This window comes from Odocoileus virginianus, chromosome 2 (genome assembly GCF_023699985.2).
Source record: "Odocoileus virginianus isolate 20LAN1187 ecotype Illinois chromosome 2, Ovbor_1.2, whole genome shotgun sequence".
NCBI lineage: Eukaryota > Metazoa > Chordata > Mammalia > Artiodactyla > Cervidae > Odocoileus > Odocoileus virginianus.
The window spans coordinates 53,178,400-53,197,566 of record NC_069675.1 but is presented as its reverse complement, the minus strand read 5'-3'; the positions used below and the strand labels follow the sequence as shown (position 1 = coordinate 53,197,566).

Genomic DNA, 19,167 nt, shown 5'->3' with positions numbered 1-19,167 from the left:
CGATCCCTGGGTTGGGAAGATCCCCTGGAGGAGGATAAGGCAACCCACTCCAGTATTCTTGCCATGGACAGAGGAGCCTGGCAGGCTGCAGCCCATGGGGTTGCAAAGAATTAGACACGACTGAGCGACTTTCACTTTCACATGCCAGTGATGGGGCTTCCCAGGTGGCACTAGTGGTGAAGAACCTGCCTGCCAGTGCAGGAGACCTGTCAGATGTTGGTTTGATCCCTGGGTTGGGAATATCACCTGGAGGAGGCATAGAAACCCACTCCAGTGTTCCTGCCTGGAGAATCTTGTGGACAGAGAGGAGCCTGGCAGTCTATAGTCCATAGGGACACACAGCATTGGACACTACTAAGTGACTTAGCAAGTACACATGCATGCCACTGATACAGAATTTTATCAAATATGTGTTATTGATTCAGAAGCATTTTGAGAAAACTTAGTATTAGGCCATTCTTGATGGGTTTCATCTAAAGGTGTTTCCAGTAATGTGAAAAGTCAACATAAATATGAAGCATTATTGCTGCTATCTCCAGGGGATCCTTGTAAAATTCTGGAAAGAGGGAAAGTGACTTTTGATCAAGCGAAGCTTTGCTCGTGTAATTACATTCATCACCTGTTCTGAATGGCTGCTGCAGTGCAGAGCTGGGAGCTTCAGCTCCGCAGAATTTCAGAACAGCAATAGGAGATGGGAAGTTAACTGGAAGATTTTAAAAGAGTACAATTTTTGTATCATCATCACATCATCACTTCTGTCAATTTTTTGTATGGTATTATTTTTTTCCTGCCCCCTGCTCCAAAATGCAGTCCTTGAAGGCATTTCTTTCTGAAGATATCCTACTTTTTTTAAAGCCTTCCATTTTGTTAAACTGTAATGATGTAAAGTAATTAGCCTCCAACTAATAAAAATAAATGGAAAAAATAATAATAAAATAATAAATAAATAAAGGGACCTCCGACTAGACTGCATTAGCATAGCTATTAAATGTACAGCTTTTGGCATCACACTGACATGTGTTCCAATCCAAGCTCTGCCACTTCCAAGCCCTGCATCTCTGTACCTGTTAACTTCATCTCTCTTAAGTCTCTGTTTCCCTTACTGTGATAGGAGGGTGATAGTGGTAACAGTAGAGATGTCAGTGGGTTTTAAGAGAGTTAAATGAGATAAGCAAAAAGAGCTATCCATAAATATCCACTGGGGTTGTTAGTATAGTGTGTATGAGCAAGATGAAACCTTGAACTGACCCTTTCACACAAGTCAGCTTTTTACACATTTATCAAAATTGTTTGCCTCTATTTTCCTATTACTTCAGACAAAAGTAACTCTAAGGACATAATTACACAGACCTGAGCTTTCATTTTCTTTTCAATTTTTAAAAATTATTATTATTTTTTGTCTACACTATGCAGCTTGAGGGATTTTGGTTCTCCAACCAGGAATTGAACCTGGGCCATTGCAGTAGAACTACTGTCTTAGCAGGGAGTTCCCTGAACCTTCATTTTCTACTTAAATTCATTAATATGCATATGGTTTGCATGCAAATGAGTAGGTCCAATTTGTACAGGTAACGTAGAATGTAATATGGAAAGTTAACTTGACCCTGTAATCACTGGATATGTGTTTGGCTAGTTATTTGGACCACTTGTCCTAGAGATGGTAAAAGGTATTGACTGTGAAAATAGAAAGAGAAAATTCTCAAAATCTGCCTTAGTGAACTTTGAAAGATATTTTTGAGATAAAACAGAAGATCTTTGTTAGTATAGAATTATACTTGAACTTTGGTTTGTTTCTAGGAAGTGGCATTGTTCCTGTTTTATACTAATAAGACTAATAAGTGCAGATGAACAAAAAACTTAAGGATTGAATTTCTCTGGATTAACTTCTACTTTCTGTTTGTCAAGTGCAATCAGTTTTCTTTACATTTTTTAAGCTAAATGTAAGCTAAGAATTTGCATAAAATATCTGAACCTACATTGATTTGAATTGAAGTAATCTGGTTCCCTTCTTTTGGTGAGACTGAAATTTGAAGCCTGAATAAAAGGTGCTGCCGCTTTCACAATTTATAAATTGCTCACAAAATCTCATAACATAAATAAAACATTTAAAAATGTTCCAATGTAAATGAGTCATAAAATTATACTTCAGTCTTTTTAAAATTATACCAGAGATGAGTTAAATAATTTAAAACAGAGCTCATAAAGTTTATGCTTCTATATTTTTTGTTTGGTCTTGGTATAGGGGGAAAAAAAATATATATATATATATATATACACACACACACACACACACACATATATGCATTTTGTAATTTTTTTTTTTTTTTGTTTTGGCTGCACCACGTGGCATACAGGACCTTAGTTCCCTGACCAGAGTTTGTCCAAACTCATGTCCATTAAGTCAGTGATGCCATCAACTATTTCAGCTTCTGTCACCCCATTCTCCTCCTGCCCTGACTATACAGACCTGTGTCAGCAAAGTGATGTCTGCTTTTTACTACACTGTCTAGGTTTGTCATTTTTTTGCCTCCTTTTATAGCTCATGGAGTTCTCATGGCTATTATACTGGAGTGGTTCGCCATTTCCTCCTCCAGTGGATCATGTTTTGTCAGAACTCTCCACTAACCTGTCCGTCTTGGGTGGCCCTAAATAGCACGGTTCATAGCTTCATTGAGTTATGCAAGCCCTTTCACCATGACAAGGCAGTGATCCATGAAAGGATCCCATGCTAGTAAGGTTATACTCAATCCTCCAGGCTAGGGCTTTATCATTATGTGAACCGAGAACTTCCAGATTTTCAAGCTTGGTTTAGAAAAAGCAGAGGAACCAGAGATCAAATTGCCAACATTCGCTGGACCAGAGAAAAAGCAAGGGAATTTCAGAAAAAACATCTACCCCTATTTCATTGACTACGCTAAAGCCTTTGACTGTGTGGATCATAACAAACTGGAAAATACTTAAAGAGATACCAGACCATCTTACTTGTCTCTTGAGAAACCTGTATGAGGGTCAAGAAGCAACAGTTAGAACCCTGTATGGAACAACTGACTGATTCAGGATTGAGAATGGAGAAATATCAACAACCTCAGATGTGTGGATGATACTACTCCAATGGAAGAAAGTGAAGAGGAACTAAAGAGCCTTTTGATGAGGGTGAAGGAAGAGAGTGAAAAAAAAAAAACAGCTTAAAATTCAGTATTAAATAAAAAAAGTAAGATGATGGCATCTAGTCCCATCACTTGATGACAAATAGAAGGGGGAAATGTGGAAGCAGTGACAGATTTCCTCTTCTTGGGCTCTTAAATCACTGTGGATGGTTATTGCAGCCATGTAATTAGAAGGTGACTGCTTCTTGACAGGAAAGTGTGACAACCTAGCCAAAAAAAAAAAAAAAGCAAAGACATCACTTTGCCAAAGAATTGATGCTTTTGAACTGTGGTGCTAGAGAAGACTCTTGAGAGTCCGTTGGAAAACAAGAAGATCAAGCCAGTCAGTCTTAGAGGAAATCAACCCTGAATATTCTATGAAAGGACTGGTGTTGAAGCTAAAGCTCCAATATTTTGGCTACCTGATGCAAAGAACTCACTTATTGGAAAAGACCCTAATGCTGGGAAAGATTGAAGGCAGAAGGAGAAGAGGACAGCAGAGCATAAGATGGTTGGATGGCATCACTGATTCAATGGACATGAACTTGGGCAAACTCTGGAAAACGGTAAGGACAGACAAGTCTGGTGTGCTGCAGTCATTGGGATCACAAAGAGTAGAACAAGACTTGGCAACTGAACAACAAGAACAAGGTTTGTCATAGCTTGTCTTCCAAGGAGCAAGTGTTTTTTTAAAATCTGTGGCTGCAGTCACTGTCTGCAGTGATTTTGGAGTCCAAGAAAATAAGATCTGTCACTGCTTCTACTTTTCCCCCTTCTATTTGCCATTAAGTCATGGGACTGGTTTCTATAATCTTAGTTTTTTTGAATGTTGAGTTTTGACCCAGCTATTTCACTCTCTCTTTTCACCCTCATCTAGAGGCTCTTTAGTTTCTTTTCACTTTCGGCCATTTAGGGTAGTATCAACTGCATATCTGAGGTTGTTGACATTTCTCCTGGCAATCTTGATTCCAGCTTGTGATTGATCCAACCTGGTGTTTCGCATGATGTACTCTGTATATAAGTTAAACAGGGTGATGATATATATAGCCTTGTCATTCTCCTTGTCGTACATGTGTATACAATAGTTAAATGAGAAATAACGTGAACCAACACTGGCAATTGGGGTCTACTAGATTGTTTTTAAGCAAATTTCAGAGATAACCGATATAAAGTACTTACCAAATAATCTGACATACAGCACAGAGTCATTTATTAACATTATTGGCTATTATTTTTATATGTAAGATGAAACAGTTATTTGCATAAAGGTTTACAACACTTTGTTGAATTATTTGAAACCAGAAATGAAAATAGCAATAGAATGTGTAACAAGTACAATAATTATTTTGGTTAAATTGCATGAGAGAATTTGGTCCATGGTACATTGATCAGTATTGCTGCTTTGTTTGCCATGAAATGGAGATAACATGTTTCCTTTCCTTTATATCGATAGATGAGACTGAAGATTTGTCCAAGTTTTCTTTAAATGCATTGCTTTCTTTTTACCTCCTCCTGAGCTGACAATTATACAGTGGAGTAACAAATAGATCCAAGGAATTAGATCTGTTAGACAGAGTGCCTGAAGACCTATGGACAGAGGTTCCTGATACTGTACAGGAGACAGGGATCAAGACCATCCCTCAGGAAAGGCAAAGTGGTTATCTGAGGAGGCCTTACAAATAGCTGTGAATAGAAGACAAGTGAAAGGCAAGGGAGAAAAGGAAAGATATACCCATTTGAATGCAGAGTTCGGAAGAATAGCAAGGAGAGATAAAAAAGCCTTCCTCAGTGATCAAAGCAAAGAAATAGAGGGAAATAATAGAATGGGAAAGACTAGAGATCTCTTCAAGAAAATTAGAGATACCAAGGGAATATTTCATACAAAGATGGGTTTGATAAAGGACAGAAATGGTATGGACCTAACAGAAGCAGAAGATATTAAGAAGAGGTGGCAAGAATACACAGAAAAACTATACAGAAAAGATCTTCACGATCCAGATAATCATGATGGTATGATCACTCACCTAGAGCCAGACATCCTGGAATGAGAAATCAAGTGGACCTTAGGAAGCATTACTACCAACAAAGCTAGTGGAGATAATGGGATTCCAGTTAAGCTATTGCAAATCCTAAAGGATGATGCTGTGAAAGTGCTGCACTCAATATGCCAGCAAATTTGAAAAACTCAGCAGTGGCCATAGGACTGGAAAAGGTCAGTTTTACTTCCAATCCCAAAGAAAGGCAATGCCAAAGAATGCTCAAACTACCACACAGTTGCACTCATCTCACATGCTAGTAAAGTAATACTCAAAATTATCCAAGCCAGGCTTCAACAATAGGTGAATGGTGAACTTCCAGATGTTCAAACTGGATTTAGAAAAGGCAGAGGAACCAGAGATCAAATTGCCAACATCAGTTGGATCATGGAAAAAGAGAATTCCAGAAAAACATCTATTTCGGCTTTATTGACTCTGCCAAAGCCTTTGACTGTGTGGACCACAACAAACTCTGGAAAATTCTTAAAGAGATGGGAATACCAAACCACCTGACCTGCCTCTTGAGAAATCTGTATGCAGGTCAGGAAGCCACAGTTAGAACTGGACATAAAACAACAGATTGGATCCAAATAGGAAAAGGAATATGTCAAGGCTGTATATTTCACCCTACTTATTTAACTTATATGCAGAGTACATCATGAGAAACGCTGGGCTGGAGGAAGCACAAGCTGGAATCAAGATTGCCAGGAGAAATACCACTAACCTCAGATATGCAGATGACACAACCCTTACGGCAGAAAGTGAAGAAGAAATAAAGAGCCTCTTGATGAAAGTGAAAGAAGAGAGTGAAAAAGTTGGCTTAAAGCTCAACATTCAGAAAACTAAGATCTTGGCATCTGGTCCCATCACTCCATGACAAATAGGTGTGGAAACAGTGACAGACTTTATTTTTTGGGCTCCAAAATCACTGCAGATGGTGACTGCAGCTATGAAATTAAAAGACACTTGCTCCTTGGTAGAAAAGTTATGACCAACTTAGGCAGTATATTAAAAAGCAGAGACATTACTTTGTCACAAAGATTCATCTAGTCAAAGCTATGGTTTTTCCAGTAGTCATGTGTGGATGTGAGAGTCAGACTATAAAAGAAGCTAAGTGCCAAAGAATTGATGCTTTTGAACTGTGGTGTTGGAGAAGACTCTAGAGGATCCCTTGGACTGCAGGGATATCCAACCATTCCATCCTAAAGAAAATCAGTCCTGAATATTTATTGGAAGGCCTGATGCTGAAGGTAAAACTCCAATACTTTGGCCACCTCGTGCGAAGAGTTGACTCACTGCAAAAGACCCTGATGCTGCAAAAGATTGACGGCAGGAGGAGAAGGGGATGATAGAGGATGAGATGGTTGGATGGCATCATTGACTCACTGCACATGAGTCTGAGTCAACCCCGGGAGTTGGTGATGGACAGGGAGGCCTGGCGTGCTGCAGTCCATGGGGTTGCAAAGAGTCAGAAATGACTGAATGTCTGAACTGAACTGACTAAACTGAGCTGACTGCTTTCCTTGTTCTTCTTCTGGGCTCTGTGAACTTGTCTTTCCAGCCCAGTTCCTCATGAGCTGGTGTGTGCTAAGTTGTTTCAGTCATGTCCTACCTTTTACGACTCCGTGGACTGTAGCCCACCAGGCTTCTCTGTCCACAGTCTTCTCCAGGCAAGAATACTGAAGTGGATTGCCATACCTTCCTCCAGGGCATCATTCTCATTCAGGGATAGAACCCATGTTTCCTGTGTCTCCTGCATTGCAGGCAGATTCATTACCACTAGCAGTACTCGGGAAGGATGCTGCAATTTATGCAGATGGTGAAGACAGTATATTATTTCATGAGAGAATTACTTCCTACCTTTGCTCCAAGTTTTCAAGCTAATGGTGTCTGTATTTTCCTTCTGCTTTGATCAATAAAATAACATTAATAGATATACTGATGTTAAACATTCTTATACTCTGTAATAAATACATTATTCCCACTATTTTTTTTTCAGATGCTACTTAATTACTTATGCTGCCATTTTATTGGGAAATTTTGAAATTATATTCATTTATCAACTTAGTATATGTAACTTTAGATTCCTGGAGTCATTCATTCATTTATTAATTTATGTGTCATTAAACAAATGAATTGAGTATTTAGTCTTAATGGAATTTGTAGTCTGGTCACAGATGCCTGGAAGTGTTCTTGAAGAAGTGACATCTAAATTGACCTCTATGTTCTTGGCTGCTGTATCACAGAGAGTTGATTCTCTTAACTGACTCAAATAAGAGATGCAGTTTTATTTATTTCATACACAGCAATGAGGACTGAGGATTATAGGCTTAGTGAGGTATTTATACCAATTTTGACATGTGGCTTCCAAGTTTAGGTTCAAACTATCAGCCTTTCCTAGCCATCAAGAGGGTTGACAGAGAATCCAGGACAAGTGTCCTTGTGGAGGTGCACTGAAAATTGCACATAAGTGTTCTGCTCCCTTCCCCTGACCATATTTAGTTGCAGAGGAGATTGGGACATATATTCTATACTGAATAACCAGACATCCAGCTAAAATGTGGGTGCTACAAAGTAAAGGAAAAATGGATAAAGGGTGGACATTAGCATCCTCTGCCAAAAGCTCTAAAGGAGTAAGTAGTAATCAATCAGATGAAAGATGTAAAGAAGGCAAATTAGTGTTTTAGTTGACTTGCAGTCCATTAAAGGATATGGGAAGCAAATGAGATTTTATAATGAGATATTGAAAATTCAGTGAGAGGCATGCGCAGAGCATTGACCACTGAAGTCCTACATTGAGGGGCATGCAAGCCAAACTCGGAAGGCAGAATGGGAGGGGCTTCCTATCTAGGTGGAAATCTGAAGAGTGAAGTTAACTACCAAATAATGGGGAACAGGTGTTCAGGGCAGAGGAAGCATGAATTTCCAAGGCCCTGACATGAGAATGAGAATAGAGAGGTTAATACACTGAAATAATTTCAGTTTGGCAGATAGGCACTTTGAGGGCAAGGCATGGCTAGAGATGAGACTCTGAGGAGTCAGCTGGAGGCAGATCATGCTTTATGCCATGCTAAGGGCATTGAACTTTATTCTAGAGGCAAGAGTAAACTATTTAAGAGTTTGGGTAAGGAGGTAGGTAAATGCTATTTGTCATTCTAAACCCAGCTTGAATTATAGCTGCCATGCTAATTCCAGGAGCCAAAGGAAAAAGGTGCAAAGCATGAAAACTTTCTTCCAAGTCCTTGAGAATAAACCTAATATAAATGTTTCCAATATAATCTAGTGTAGTTTTCATAGCTATGAGCTACTTTATGTAGTTACTGATAGTTCAGTTTCTGCTATTCTCCTTACTCATTGATTGAACTGGGTAGCGGTTATGTTCTGAGAAACAAACAAAATCAGTCTGTCATTAACACAGAATAGAATTCATCTGTGTTATAAACAGATTGATCATAGAATGGGAAAGAGAAGTAAGAACCAGAAAAAGAGAATCATAGTCATTAAAAATAAAGCAATCAACCATCCCAACAGTGGATGACAGGAATGTGATATGGTGCTTTATGATATGTATTGTCCAAACATTGGCTTGTTAGCTTTGTCATTGAAGTAATCCTGGGCTCTGGTGATTGAGCCTCATGTGTCCGTATCAAGTGGCAAGTCTTTAAGAAACCTATGTTTTATTTTTATGATGAATATAATTTTTTTCCAAATGTATTTGTGCTTCTTTTAATAAAAAGGAAGCCCTTTGTCTCTTTCTCTACTGTTTCTATTAAGTATTGTTCCAGAAGGATGTCCTGTATTGTTCCTTTCTCACATTCCCTTTCTTATATTCCTGATGATTGGAACCATACATTGTGTTCCTGATGATATGGAAATCCAGATTTGAAAAATACTGATCTGGTCAATGTCTGGAATGAAAGAGGACTGAGAGATTATCAAAATTCATGAATGAGCAGGGGGAAACTCCTAAAATGCCACTCTATTGGTTTAAAGTGAGAAACAGAATGGTTGCACCTGGTGGAAATGTTCTATCAGCATAATAAGCTTATGTTGCTCTTTGGTTAAGCCAAATCATTGCCAGACGTCCTTTATTGATTTACCAACAGAAATGACTGTAACCCAGACTAGAAATGGTCCTGTCGGCATGATCAGCATTTTCTTTGCTCACAGATAGGCTTATGTGGGACTCAAGAAGTTGCTTGGTGAGCATGGAATCAAGAGATTTAGGTGAATAAAATGTCAGTACATCCTGCTGGGATCATATGATGCTCCTGGCTCACTTCAGATCCAAGTGTTGAATTTTAATTTAACCTTCAAAGTATCATCTTGTATCTCTCATTTTCAAGTCCTTAGGGGGCGTGGTAACCCTCCAGTGTTTATTAGTATATGAAAGAGAAATTGCATTAAGAACAAAAATAGTTTAGATATTACCATGTTAAACTGAAGCAAAAAGACATAGCATGTTATTTGGGTCCATTTTTTGCACTTCCAGATGCTTTTTTTTTAATCAGCTTTCACTTTTATTTGCACTGGCCAGAGGGGACAGACTGTGGCTCTCAGAGCTGAACCCACTTTGTTTTATTTGCTTTGTGATAACATTTTTAACTGACGTATCACATGAAGGGCTTCCCTGTGGCTCAGTGGTAAGGAATCCGTCTGCCAATTCAGGAGACATGGGTTCGATCCCTGTGTTGGGAGGATCCCCTGGAGGGGTAAATGGCAACTCATTCCAGTATTCTTGCCTGGGAAATCTGATGGACAGAGGAGCCTGGTGAGCTACAGTCCTTGGAATCACAAAAGATTCTTACATGACTTTGAGACTAAACAACAATACATGTAAATCCATGGCTAATTCATTTCAATGTATGACAAAAGCTACTGTAATGATGTAAAGTAATTAGCCTCCAACTAATAAAAATAAATGGAAAAAAAAAAACAACAATCATGTGAAAAAATCACATATAAATCTGGAGTCTTGGCTGCCATATTGAAGGAGAGTACAGAGATGGCTGGGCATCTGAACGATTCTTTTAATTAATAGAACTAAAAAGCTAGACAAAATGTGCAAACTTCCTTTGAATATATTGTGATATAGGAAAACAATAAAAATCCCAAAATACTAAAAAAGAAAAAAGGAAAGTTTGAAAGATTAGTGCCCAAACTAGATTTTACCTATGGGTTATGTGGCAAGGCTTGTTTCAGTTTTCTGTTGAAGATACATAACCCAGAGTAGAAAGGATATAAAGTCTGCTTTTTGCAGGAGATGGTGAGGTAAATAAAAAACTCCTTTCACAGAGTGGGAATACTAAAGGACAGCATCAAATTATCATTAAACTAAATCCAAAAAGAATGAAACTATCTTGTCTTTATTAACTTGGACGTGAGTAGAGGAAAAAATCAATGCTTCCCTGTAAAATTTGGGTTGTCCTTCAACAAGTTTTGCAGCCAGAAATCATGCTATCTGTGTGTTCAAACCCCAAAAGAAGAATTTAATGTAGGTTGATCCCAGGAGGATAGTAAACTAAGCAATTGGCAGAAACAGATTTTCTGGAAATATGAAAATTTACACAAGGCATAAATACTTTCCAAAATATTTTTGAGATATATATCAAAAATAATGTGTTTAAGGTAAAAAATAATTAATATATACTATAAGTGAGAGCCAGTAAACAAAGCATAAGAGAATTACTTTTTTAAAAGCTACAGAGAATGGGATTATCAGACATAAGTAAAAAAAATAATTTTATGTAATATATTTTAAGAATTAAGAAAGACTTAAAATGTTAGCAATGAAAAAGATATTAGAAGGAGGGAGAGGAGAAGCCTGAGAAGCCGCAGCAAGCTGGAGCCGCCGGAGGACCTGAAGAAGAAGCAGAAAAACCTGTGAAAACTAAGACTGTTTCTTCCAGTAATGGAGGGGAAAATTCCAGTCGCAGCGCTGAGAAGCGATCAGCTGAAGATGAAACTGCAGACCTCCCAACAAAGCCTACAAAGATCTCCAAGTTTGGATTTGCCATAGGTAGTCAGACGACAAAGAAAGCCTCAGCCATATCCATCAAACTTGGCTCAAGTCCTAAAGAACCGGTTCCAACTCTTGCTCCAAAAACCCTTTCAGTAACAGCAGCTTTTAATGAAGATGAAGATAGTGAACCAGAGGAAATGCCTCCAGAAGCAAAGATGAGGATGAAGAATATTGGAAGGGATACACCAACATCAGCAGGACCAAATTCCTTCAATAAAGGAAAGCATGGGTTTTCTGATAACCAGAAGCTATGGGAGCGAAATATAAAATCTCATCTTGGAAATGTCCATGACCAAGACAATTATATGATGTGTTTTGAAATTGGGGTGTGGGATGGGTGTAAAGTTAAAAGGAACAGTTTCCTTTTTTAAGGAATGGTATAAGACTATCTTTGGAGCCATCTTTTTTTCTTTTTCTTTTTTTAAATATTGAGTGGTACACTAATAAATGAGAATTTGAAATTAGAAGTAATTTCTGTTTTATATACAGATTTCGAGACATTTACTAATTTTGTAGTTTCATGTGATTAGTTTCCAAAGGTTACAGATACTAAAAAAATCAGAAATGGTACCTGTCTAAGAATTGCATATTTTTTTAGACACAACTATTAGCACATTAGGAGGGAAGCAAAAAGTTGTCTATTTAAACTGTAGGCCGTTACTCTAACTTAACTCCCTTATTAACCTAAACTTGCCTGGCTCCCAGGAACAGCCTTATAGAGAAGGGAATATTGTATTGGGAGGAAAATGTTACTGGACTATTGACTGAGAAAGTAAATTAGATAAAATACAGCTTTTTTTCTTCCCTAATGGGCATTTGTTTAGTTTCAAATCATCATTAACTAGTTATTGCATTGCTATCAGTGGATACAGATGCTTAGCTCTTTAGAAAGAACATTTTAAAATTTTACATAAACTGTTGAGTATTTAAAATAGCCCACTTCACTTTAAAGGGTTTTGTCTACCTTCATTAGTCTTCAAAGAACAACCATTTGCTACCAAAGTAAATCAGTATTTTGAATGTGCTTCTCTTGATTTTTGTTATTAGCTAGTTCCTGTAAGCATTTCCACCAGATCTTGAGGCAAATCATAAGGAAGCTGTTTTTTTTAAAATAACAAACCACCACCAAAAATTTAAATGAACATAATAGTTAAATGTTTGGCTGTTCTTATTTTTTAAAGGGTATAAACACCAAATAAAAGTGGGGGGGAGCAACAATGTATGAAGATGGAAGATAAGAAAGATGCACTTTCTGTAACTTTATCAAAGCATTTATGTTACTAACTTGTGAAATCCAATTTGATTTGAACTTATTAACAGGAATTCTTATTTAGCACAAAAATATGGTTTACTTTAACTGTATACTTGCTAACCATTGGCCTCTCAAAAGCACATTTTAGATACTGAAAATGAAAGAAAATGCATCTTTAAACATATTTTATGGAATCTTCGACCACATATACTTTGTTAATCTATGTGTTGTAGGATTGTGTTTATTTTGTATTTTTGTATTGTATATGAATTCTTTTTTAATGTGACAGTTAAACACATCTTTTAAAGCATAGACACACATAGAAGAAACATACAGTATAATGATTTTCCTTGAAAACTACAATGTTAGATTTTGGAGGCAGCTTCAGACTGATTGGTGGTAACTACTTGCTCTGAGCTCTTTTAATAAGTAATAACTCCAGAGAAGCAGCCTGTATATGTTCCTAATACTTTGTTCACTTGCATTTGAGTTTAGAAACCCCAAGTAAAGCAATGGAAATGTATATAGAACTATTAGTTCTTACTTACATGATTTAATTATATCAAGATACGTGAATTTAACTTGCTTAAATGTAGGCAAACTTTCCATTTTTGTTCATTTTGATGTTTATGTTGAAATAACACCCCTCTCCTACATTTCATTTTCTTGACTCAAATATCAACCTACGGTCAAGATGGGAGAGAGAAACAACTAAGATGAATGTCTTTACTAAAATACCAATAAATTTGTCAAACTCTAAAAAAAAAAGAAAAAGATATTAAAAGTGACACAATTTAAAATGACCTAAATAGGACTTCTAGAAGTTAAAATTATCTGTGGTTGTGTGTGTAATGATGTAAATTAAAAATTCTTTGAGGTGAATTGACATATACTTCCCAAAGGAAGAATTAAATTGTTTCAGATGAACCCTCCCAAACAAGAATAACTAAAAAATTAAAAGCACTAGAAAAATGCTAAATGAGCAAGCTCTTGAGAGTCAAGATTTGGAAGGGGGAAATCCAAACTATCTGTGACTATCTGCCAATTACAAAGCAATGAATAAGGCAACTAGGAGGTGAGGAGAGTTTTTGGTAGTTTCACTAGTCTAGGGGGAAAGAAACTGAAGTTCAGGAACAAATGGTCTGGAAGGCACCTGTTCCAGTTACTACTGCTGCATACAAATAACCCCAGATGTAGTGTTGTATAACAACTTTTATTGTGCTGGAGAGTCTGTGGTTCATGGATTCTTTGAGGTGACAGCAGAGTGCCTTATCTTTGCTCCGTAGTGTTTGAAGCTTCAGCTGGGAAGATTCAAAGGCTGGGAGAAGTGTGATGTCTGGGGACTGGAATAGTCTGGAGGATGAGGAGCCTTCACATATATGTACAGGACTTGATGCTGGCTGTCAGCTGCAACCTCTGCTAAGGATGCCAAACACAAGATGTGACCTTGTATCTCCAAACTTTCTAGCTGGGGCTTCCTCTTAGCATTGTGACTGGGATTCAAGAATGAGAATCTCAAGGAAAAAAAGGCACAAGTCCAAGGCCTTTCTGTGACCTATAGTCAGAAATCACATGCTAGGATTTCTATTCTAATATATTAATAAGGTTGTCACAGAGGCTTGTTCAGGATCAAGATAAATGGACATAGATTGTTAGGACCATCTTTGGAAATTATCATCTGCCACAACATCCCACATTTTTATCTGGGACCCTGGAATGCATGGAATATGGGGATCAGATTTTGCAAAGAAAGAAGTATGTGTTTGTTGCTCAGTCATGTCTGACTCTGCAACCCTGTGGACTGTGGCCCACCAGGCTGCTCTGTCCATGGGATTTCCCAGGCAAGAATACTGCAGTGGGGAGCCATTCCCTTCTCTAGGGGATCTTCCCGACCCAGGGATCAAACCCAGGTCTCCTGTGTTGCAGGCAGGCTCTGTACCATCTGAGCCACCAGGGGAGCTTCCCAAAAGCCTACTTTCAAATCAGCTCAGTCTCTTACTAGATTAAGATGATATCTCTCTACCATAATATTCTGCTCACAACCAAGCTAATTTCTCTGGGAGAAGATATCATCATCTGTAACCTCTTATTTATTCTACAGTGTATAAGAACATAGTGTATAGTACACAGTATATGTGACATAAATTGTGATATTAAATTAATAATAAGACATTAAAAATACTGATTGAAACAAAGAGAAAAATATAACAAAAAAGTAATCCACCAAAGATGCAAATATTAGAGTTATCAAACAAGGATATTAAAGTTCTGTAAGTTAATATGTTCAGGAAATTAAATGTCAAATGAAGATTTATAGCAGAGGCAAGAAGCTATAAAAAGAATGAAATAGAAATTCTATAATTGAAAGTTAAAATAACTGAAATGAATTCAATAGCTTTAGTTAATAGCTTTAGTTGCCAGCGGTTAGGCAAACCTGAAGAAAGAATTTGTGAAGTGAAATATGTCAGAGTTAATATCCAGAATAAAATACACAGAAAAGAGAAGTTGAAAAACGTAAAGGTTGACATACAAGAATTTTCCAAGACTGATGAAATACATGACTACACAGATTCAAAAGTTCCATGCCCTTCAAGAAAACTGCATGTGGTTATTTCATAAGAAATCTTCAAAAATGAAAGGTAACTCTTAAGAACACTAAGAGAAAAAAAGACATGTCAACTTAAGAGACAACTGACTTTTAGCTAGTGACAAAGAGGTCAAATAAGAGACAATTGACTTTTAGCTAGACAAAGATTACCAAAGAATAAACTAGTTAGAGTACTGAAATTGCTGTCATATAATTTTTATCCTAGCTGGATAGTATTCATAAAGAAAGTTGAAATAAATAGACTTTCATGTAAACAAAATTGAAATTTATTACCAGCAGATCCACATTTGAAGAATGTACTTGAGTGATCTTCATGCAATAAAATGATCTTGAATGGAAACATAGAGATAAAGAATGTAGAACAAAGAGTAAATGTGTAGGTAAATTCAAATGAATGTTGACTATGTAAAACTATAATAATAATGTTTTTTGAGGTGAAATTTGAAAATAATTAAATGTATGACTCATAAACACACACATATACACACACACACATGCTTGAGGGTAGAATCATCAGTAAATAAAAGTTAACTAATCTAAAATTGTTGCATTGTCCAGATTTTGGTAAAAGTAGCGATCTGTCCTATCTTCCCTTCCTTTATTTTATATTATTTATTTTTAGTCAACTACTCCTATGTTAGCTTGTTAGTTGTACGTTATTTCACAACTCTCTTAGAGCATACCATGCAGAAGATCACATGTAGCCTACTACATAGAGTGGTATTAAGATACATATTAGTAATGGTAAAACATTAGTAATTTAATGTAAACAGACTAAGTACTCCAATTAAAAGACAAAGATTTTCCAGCTGGATTTAAAAAATGCCTGTAAAATATCTATGAGATATGTTTTTAATTATAAAGATGCAGAACATTTGGACATTAACTGATAGAAAAACTTCCCTTGCTGTCCCCTGATATGAACCTTTCATTAATTCAAGGAAGGAGTGAAATCAGAGTGAAAACATTTAGGCCGTACTTTGTAGGAGGAGGGGGAAACAAAGAAATGAGTGGTGAAGAAGCAGGTGAGGATTTTTCTCTTTAAATTGGGAGGAATTAGATTAGTTTTTAAATAAATATTCTATTGTGGAATTTTTCTAATATACAGAAAAGTTGAAAGAATGTAGCAGTTCAGTGTTTATAGCCCTGCCACCTTGGTTCTCTGCATTTTGCTACAGTTGCTTTGTTGCGTGTCTATTCATTTATTCATTCATCGTTTAATCTGCTTTTTAAAAATTAATTTTAAATTAAGCTGCCAACATCAGTGAACAAACAGTGTTTTTACACAAATGAGGATAGTTTGGAAAAGAGGAAAAAAACTGAGGATTCCAAGAGAGTGATATAATTGCAGGGACAATGTCTGAATACTCAATAAGGGTTGGGGTCATGTGAGAAAACAAAGCTGTTTACTGGCAGTCGGGAACATGGGAACTTTATCGGGAAGGTAGTTCCAGGGAGGAAATCAGAGTACTAGGTCAAGTGGTAGGTAGAGGTGATGGTAGGGTGTGTACAACTTCTCTTCTCATCGCTTGTGGCTTTCTTAGAAATACTAAAGAGGCAAGGAGGTTATCAGGTGAGAATGAACTAGGAGAGGACAGAATTGAATTGAGGAAGAGATGATGAAATAATCATTGGGATGATTTGGGGCATCCATAAGGACCTATTTGAGATCTGTGGTTATGAGTATTTTCCAGTGGGATCAATGTGGACACATTAGGAAAAATTGAAGGTAGTGGGTTTTTGTTTTTTTTTTTTAGATATTATCCTATCATTCTTATAAAGTTTTCACATACCAATAAAAATAACCTAAACAGTAATAAATTGTAGAGATTATTGAAAGACTGGAAAGGGTTTCTTCTCTCCACTCAGACAACCTCACAGCAACCACAACTTAATTTTATCTTTTTATAGTTCTGACAAGTTGCCTAGTCTAACTTAGAAATGATACACTTAAAACTTCAATTCTTAAGATTCAGTTTTAAGGAAGACAGTAAGTGGCTGTGAGTCAGACAAGCTATTCATAAAGTTTTCAATGCTAACTAAGGTTTAGAAAGAAAAAAGTGTTTAGACAATGCAACAAAGAAAAACTATATTATGAAAGGAAATATTCAACCATTTAATTTTCTGTTACTGGTATTTTGGACAGCATTATAATTGCAATAGATGTCCAGCTCTGTGTTTTAGAAGTTATTTTTAACTGAGATAGGGTGAGACGTGTATTGCACCTTTTTTTGTCAAAACTTAGAATAACTTCATATTCCATAAAGACTAGTATTTAAACCTCATTTCTGTTCTCTTATATTGAGAAATGATTTCACATGTGAATAGAGGATGTCAGAGAAGTAAATTATAAGCCTCAAATCATATCTGCTGGTCCTATGAGTGCTGTATGTTACTGAGGATTTTTTTAGGGGGAGATTCTCTGTTTTTCTGCTGTGTCAATTTAAATTGTTCTGAACTCTGTCATGTTGCCCCATAAAGAACTAAAAGGGATTTTAGCAGAAAGTACTGTTGACAATACTTGGCTTTCTTAAAACTCATTCTACCTTTAAGAAATAGTGAATTAACAATGGCAGGGAGTCAAGAAAGGAACACATTCTCATTTACTTTGCTGTGAGTTCTATAGTGATTCATGGCAAACTGAAGAAATAAAATGCAAGGCATCTGTTGTTGTTAAAGGAAAATCACCCATTTTATATCCACCTAAAACAGTATCATTGGTAGAATCTCCAAGGCCATATTAAATGATGCCTTACTTCTTTCATAATTTAGGCAAACGAAGAAAAGCTTTTTCTACATTGCCTTTTGTTTTTTTTAAGGAAACACCGCCTTTGAAAAAGCACTACTGGAATTTTAACAACTGCTAAGCTCAATTCTGATACATTTTGAAGGTTATGGATTCTTTCACACTCATTTACAAGTATTTTGGTTTAGGGAAGTGTTGTCATCTTGACCACACTTTAGCATACTAACCTGAATAATTTGAAATAATTCTACAATCAAGATTAAATCCTTGAAATTGCCCTTTCTGGGGAGAATTTTCTTACATAACATGATTTTGGCAAGTCAGTATAATCTTTGAACTAAGGAAACAGGTTTCAACAGAGCTCAGATTTCTTTTAGGTGAGACAAGCATTCAAGAGAATTTAATTGCTATCTGTTCTAAGCTGTTTTATATATCAGATCATAGATCTAAAATTTATATATCAGATTATAGATCTAAAATGTATATATCAGATCGTAGACCCATCGTAAAGAGGGTCACAGATGGTTAATTCTAAACTCTTGTTTTACCCAGGAGGAATTGAGGGCTAGAGATGAACAGGTTTGCCCAAGATCAAATAGCCAATTGGTTAATTAGTAGTCCCAATTTTAGAGTAGAGGGGATACATCAAAAATATGAGTCTTAACAATTTAAATAGAAGTTGGCAAGTTTTGTCTGAAACCTAATTTTAAAAATCTAGACTCACCAAGATGTTAGTCTAATTGGAGTGTGAAAATAGTTTCCCCACAGTTATGCAATTCCCCTCCTGACAAACTTTGTAGAACTAGAATTTGAAGTCAATCACTGCTACTGTAAACTTCCATGCATTTAAAACAGAACCAGTGATGTGTCTCCATTTCTTGTGTATTTTACTCCCACGTTTTCTTCTGGAAACTGCCTGTAGTTCTGACATACTGTCAACACAACCAATCAAGTTCAGTTCCTTGCATTTTCCTGGATATCTAGCATATATAACTAGAAATTACATCTTTGAATTGCCTTTCAAAAGTGTTGCAAAGAAATAGGATAATTTTCTTGTAACTTGTGTTTGATCACATTGAAGACCTTCTTGCCTGGTTTCATGGATATATCTCTTTTTTGTGCATAGAGCTATGAGTGCGAGAGGCTTCCCCAGCGGTTCAGTGGTAAAGAATTTGTCTGCAGTGCAGGAGCCACGGGAGACACGAGTTCGATCCCTGAGTTAGACAGATTCCCTGGAGGAGGGAATGGCAACCCACTCCAGTATTCTTGCCTGGAGAATTCCATGGACAGAGGAGCCTGGCAGGCCACAGTCCCTAAGGTTGCAATGAGTCAGATACGACTGAAACGACCGGGCATA

At 36.8% G+C, this 19,167-nt stretch overlaps 1 protein-coding gene and 1 pseudogene across 9 annotated transcripts in view; both read left to right on the top strand.

The window, feature by feature from the left end:
- Positions 1 to 19,167, top strand: part of CTNNA2 (catenin alpha 2) — a 1,320,632-nt gene that overhangs the window by 217,688 nt on the left and 1,083,777 nt on the right. The gene's annotated exons all lie outside the window — the stretch shown is intronic.
- Positions 8,195 to 12,228, top strand: LOC110151838 (PEST proteolytic signal-containing nuclear protein pseudogene; annotated as a pseudogene).